Genomic DNA, 6400 nt, shown 5'->3' on the forward strand with positions numbered 1-6400 from the left:
GATGCCACCAGGTAAACTATCTAAAGTAGTAGACGCCACACTAGTATCCTAGATGAAAGGATCAGTAACAACTCAGAATAATGGTAAATATAAGGAACAACATTGACCTAACCCATTGCGTGCATAAAACAACTGAATAAATCCCAAAAACTTGTAAAATCAAGTATCAGATCTAATCAAAAGCAATGGGTGAAGTCATTAAGTGCATGTCTTAGGTAGACAAATACAAGAATAAAAACAGAGTGATTAAGATAATAATAATAATCAAAACATAACTCAAAATATTACCTTCCACAGGTAGAAAGGATTCAACCTTTTGTCTATCTGATGATGAAAAGGAGAAGAAAAAAAATTAGTGGAAGTGAAGTACAAAAACAATAAAAGAAAAGGCCCAACTTCAAAAGTACTCCAATGGAGTGAATATGTATTCATATAAGATCAAGTAACGTGAAAATCAAACCAATATGTATTCATATAAGTATGCAGATCCAATGGAGCGAATGATTATAAGCCAAACACAATCCTAAGGTTCAATCTGACATCGCAATGAGTTGAAGGAATGTAAACGATCACCATAAGGGTAGCACAGACTAAATGTTATGCATATATCTTGGGACTGGATTTCAGATTTGGAGAGTATAGATTAAGAAAAATGTATGGATATTATAAATATATAAGCTTTTGGGGCCCTTCCTTTTCTCCTCTATTCTGAAATGTTCATATAGCATGTAGTAAGGTTTAAATCAACTGAGTATTCAACTTTTTAAAAGTCTTGTATAGGGAAAGAACTGAGTTTTAGATGTATACATAAGGAAAGCCGTGAGCAACAAAAAATACAATCATATGTTAATTGAAAAAAAAATTGTGGGTAATTAAAACATAATTGATTTGATTAAAAATGTAAAGTCATGATTCACATCACCAACTTTACCTTTTTCATATGTTGGATGAGAAGAGAAATTGCTTTCTTAGTGTCCACTGTTTGTTTTTGTTGGAACAAATATTGTCACTGCTGCTGCTGCAAGGCTTGAACTTCAAGAAGTCCATCTCTGCATTGAATTCCCACCCACTATCATTAGTCAAGCTTGAAATGATTGTATATTCTTTATAAAATGTACAACTTTTTGATACACTTTCCCTCTAGATACATATATTTGATATTTTCATATAGGATTCCATTGGTAACACGTATAATTCCAAACTACAAAAAAAAATTAAAAAAAAAAAGAGAGAGAGAGAAAAAGAAGAAGAAGAATAAGAATAAGCATTTTAAAAGAGTGAAGTTCTGATTTTAGTATTATTGTTACAACCACTTTTAACTATGAAAAATGTGTCATATTTAAATGATTAAAGTATTAGCACTCATTCTATATCTCATTATTTGTTATTGAGAAATGTTTTAGAGAGACAAAGCCTATTTAAATGATTAAAGCCCAAGTAGTTTGTACCACTGAATGAATTTTGACAATAACTTGATAGAAAGAGTTCCACATATAATTTTCAAAATAATATTACATACATTCTAAGGAGTGATGATAACTAAATCAATCAACATTGTCGTGTAAGTATGTTTTACATATTTAAGTAATGAACTAGTATGACCAATTCTGAAAATGTTATTGAATTGGATTTTATATAAAGACATTCCCAAATATTAATATTTTTACATATTTTCATGTAAGTGAAAATATATACTATTAATAATTGAACGCTCTAGCCACAAATTTGAGAATGATAGTTTCTATTAATTATTGCAAATGTTCCCCATAAATGGTAATAACAGTGTAAGTATCATTGTAAGTAGAAAGGATGTTGGATAGGTCAAAAGATAAAATAAGCTTGATAAGCAGAAAGAATTATAATTTGGAGATTCAAGAAAACCATTTTAAAAAAACAATTTCTTTTCAGCATGTATTTGGAAAGGGAACATAAAATAATACAGAAGGTTACACACCAAACCTAAGCATCAATAATATTTTTTAAAATCAAAAAATTTCACAATGTATTTTTTTCTACCCTCTTTGGAAGGGGTGTTAAAGTTATAGTTGGCATCTATAGTAATCTAATTAATATAAAGGAAAAGGTGAAAAACATAATTGAAAAATATGAATATAAAGGAAAGGGCTGTTTGGTTGCTTGGATAAGGTTGGACTAGAGAATAAAGTAAGATTTAAAGGTTAGATCTTTTATTATCTAGAACTTAATGAAACAGAGAAATTTTTAAAAACTATGGAAATTGTTCAACTAAATATAGAAAGTGTCCACTCTACTGACAAGTCAGATGTTAGATTTTAACTAAACAACTACTTGGCTTACATGGTGCTCTTTTAATTGGCAATCCCAGCACTAAATTATGTTCCAAAGTTTCTGTTATCTGTCATAGTTTCACATTATTCCATTTTTCTTCCCAACATACTATACATCTAAGTAAGAGTCAACATTATAAATGGTCTTCCATCTGATGTGTTAAATACTTGTACCATTAGCTTTTCAAAATGTGGAGGTATTGAAATTAAAGAGAATTGGGACAAGGTAAGTTAATAAAAAATCTTTTTACTGTATTGACAGATTACTATTTTAGTCTGCCTGACCCCATTGTTTGATTTGACCCATTTTGTGTCATCAAGTAGTTAGCATACTCCACAAGCAGTCCTGTCTCATGGTTTCAAAGTAATTTTAATAATTTTAGACACTCGGTTGCTGTTATAGCATGCACACACATACACACCCCAATTTGTTGCCATGTAGTGTAGATTTTAGGATCCACCCAGCCTGTGTGTCCTTGCCTAGTTGTTTCATGTCCCAAGTTCATGTCTATGTTTCATAAGTCATCACTGATTGGATATAAATTTGGGTTTGAGGTAGAAAACATGTTTATTCAATTTGTCCTTCTTACAGGTCAAAACTATCTCTCTTCTAACTGAAAAACCTATGACATTGGAGGCATGTGCGCCTGAGAAACCTATGACATTGAAAATTGATGAAGAATAATGAATAAGCCTTGTTTTATGCACTCTAGTTTTACAATTCTATACTAGCAAGTCATACTACTGCTAATAGATTTTCAGTGTCAATTCATATTTTTTGCCTAATTGTTGTTCAGAAGATCAAATTAAACCAAGAAAACCAGAGGTTATCATCAAGACCATTAGCTACAGAAAGCTCATTCATGAAGGAAGCTAATTTCAAAGTGCAGAGGAAAGGAAAGAGATAATTCATAGGTACAAAGCAAACCAAACACAGATAAATCTAAATTGACCTAGTTGCACACCAATATATATATATATATATATATATATATAATATCATATACACTAGCAAAAACAGATTATAATAATCAACAAGGTTTAACAAGCCTCAATCGGCACCAAGCTTCATGACATAAACAAATGATAAGGGGGTTCAACAAGGGAAATAAGAGGGAATGCTCGATTTGAGTTTGTGTACCTTAAGAATCCCCAGTCAGCGGGACATACAGAGAGGGAGACAGAGAGAGAGAGAGAGATACTTGGGGTAATGGATCGACGGTGGTGCTCTTGTGCGCCGACGGCGATGCTTGTTACCCGACGGCAATGGAGACGAACCGACAAAGCTTGAACGGACGACGAGAGTGGAGAAGACGAAGTAGACGACTGGTGAAGATAGGTGAAGAGAATAGGAGAAGAGAGAGAGGGCGGTGAGTGAGGAGGTGGAGGCGGCGTCATCGTGAAGGCGGCGGCAGCGGTGGTTGCCGATGGCGCCACCAGAGGCGACGATGTAGGAGGCGGAAGAGATAAAGAGTGAGAAGAGTGAGAGATAGAGTAAGAGGGAGTGTTAGGTTAGGGTTTAGACCTTGTATAATATATATAAGGTTAGGGTGATTAGGTTAGGCTAGGATTTAGATTTTGTATAAATATATATAATCACTCTTATTTAAAATGTGTGATAAAAAAAATATTATCTCACTCATTAAATTAAGTGTGATTAAAAAATTATTTTAATTTTTTTAATCACACTTTTAATAAAAGTGAGATATTTTTAATTCTTCTTATGGATCTTCAATCACATGTTAATTAGAAGGTGTGATTAAAAAGTATATATATAATCACACTTAATTAAAAGTGACATAAAAAATAAATATTATCACACTTAATCAAATCAAGTGTGATTAAAATATCAATCTAATTTTTTTTTATCACACTTCCAATAAAAGTGAGATATTTTCATTTGTTAAAGTGTGATCTTTAACTCTTTTTGTAGTTGTGGCTCTTTCCCAAACCACAACTTTGACTGACTGTTTGGAAGCCATTGCACCTCTAATGCCTCAACTCTTCGACCCAAACCAAGTGCAGGATTTCCAAACCTTCCTCTCAGAACTTCCACAGCATCTAGTGGCTATCCACCAATTCCATGTTGAGCCAAAAACTGTTGAAACCCAAGTGGATCAAATGAGGAAAGCAGGCTACTACCAGATCACAGGCTCTCATTACTCAAATTGCCCTCCTCACAGCAGAAGAGGCTCAACGGGCACATGTGAGAGCTCAAAAAGCTGCTGTTGAACAAGAACAAGCTAATATTTCCCAACAAATTCCAAACCTTCTTGTTCAAGTAGAAGGTGGCCCACCTGCCATTAAACAAGCTCAAACCAGACTTAGGCCGAATAAAATTAAGCACCAAACTGCCCTTCAAGCCTAAAGTAGGCTCTCGATGTATTTTCAAAAAATTAGGCCAAATGTAATCACCTTGTTTGTAATTTTGACACAATTTTTAATGAAAGATCTATCACATTTATTCTGGCTTTTCCTATCTTGTCACATATGATTTTTTTCATGCTTTTATGACTTAATCATGCATTCCCACATAGTTGGATAGTATTTCTTTAGGTACTTGCCATTAATGACCTTTCTATGTGGCTCTCATTCTAAAGAGGCAAGATGATAAGCTCCTCATCTAAGGAACTTGAGTATTTTAAATGAACCTTCCCAATTTGGGGACCACTTGCCATATTCTAGGCTCTTTAAACCAATTGGTAAAATGGGTTTCCACACTAACTCTCCTTTAGAAAACACTTTACTTTTTACTTTTATTCTTATAACTTCTCTCAACTTTCTTTTTTTGAGCTATCAAGTGATTAAAGGCCATAATCATTCTTTCCTCTAAGTCTTGCAACTCAATCAACATGGCTTCAGTATATTCATCCATAGGGATATCTAAATGTCTAGCCAATCGACTAGATCTGACTGTCACTTCTAAGGGTAATACAATATCATGCCCATAAACCAACTCATATGGGGTTGTGCCTGTACTATTTCTCTTGGAATTTCTATAAGCCCAAAACACTTCTGACAGGAGGTAATGTCAATCCCTAGGATTGTCTTCAATCATCTTTTCTAAAGTGTTCTTAATAATCTTGTTTGTTGCCTCAGCCTGACCATTTGCTTGGGCATAATTGGGTGAGGAATTCAATATCTAAATGTCATATTCTATGATAAACCCTTTAATCTTATCCCCATTGAACACTGTGCCTTAATCGACAGTAATGGATTAGGGTAAACCAAACCTATGGATCACATTTTTTTTTAAGAACTCAAGGACTTTAGTCTGTGCCACCACTTTTAAAGATACTGCTTCTACCCATTTTGTAAAGTAATTAATAGCTACTAGCAAATAAGAATGTGCTTTTGAAGAGGCTGGAAAAATTTGCCCTACTAAGTCCATGGCTCATCCTCTGAAAGGCCAAGGTTTCACCACTGAATGAAGACTTATGGCTAGAACTCTTTGAATATTGCCATGTTTCTGGCAACTTTGACAACCTTTTGCATACATTATGCAATCTTTTCTAATAGATGGCCAAAAATAGCCATACTTGTTAATCATCCATCTCATTTTATCACCAGCCTAATGGGCCCCACAAATTCCCTCATGTGCTTCAGCCATGGCTTTTATTTGGTCTACCTTACCAATACAAAGTAAAGTCAAACCATCATGTGCCTTCCTAAATAAGTCATCTCCCATGACAACAAAATTTAGGCCTTGATATCTTATTTGCCTATTACTCCTTTCATTAGGATTTGACAGGTATTTTATTAAAGAGAATCTCCAATCTTCCTCTGTCACATCCAAAATAAGAATTAGCAAAAAAGTTCTACACCTATTCCTAAGCGCATAAAAGTTTCTTTAGTTAATTCGAACCACCCTTTATTGAGCTCTTTTAGGAATTTTTAACCCAAAAGCTGCTTGAGCCATCTTATTGGCTTTTTTATTTTCCAACTTGTATCTATGTGTGAATGTGATATGGTCGAAGAAATTCATTAACCATTGAACTTCAGTCAAATACTCCTCTAGAGCACCACTTACACACTTGAACTCACACAAGACTTGTTTAATGACCAACTGTGAATCCCCAAAAACTTGAAGAATT

General features: G+C 33.9%; 1 long non-coding RNA gene across 1 annotated transcript; it reads right to left on the minus strand.

Moving 5' to 3' along the window:
* Positions 1-288: 288 nt before the first annotated feature.
* Positions 289-3795, minus strand: LOC114306144 (uncharacterized). Its single transcript, XR_003644572.2, has 3 exons — positions 3448-3795; positions 932-1049; positions 289-324 (listed from the first exon to the last, which is right to left on the minus strand). It is a non-coding gene; the product is annotated as an uncharacterized LOC114306144 (long non-coding RNA).
* Positions 3796-6400: the final 2605 nt, after the last annotated feature.

Source organism: Camellia sinensis, chromosome 10 (assembly GCF_055761805.1).
Source record: "Camellia sinensis isolate YWXY chromosome 10, ASM5576180v1, whole genome shotgun sequence".
Classification (NCBI taxonomy): Eukaryota; Viridiplantae; Streptophyta; class Magnoliopsida; order Ericales; family Theaceae; genus Camellia; species Camellia sinensis.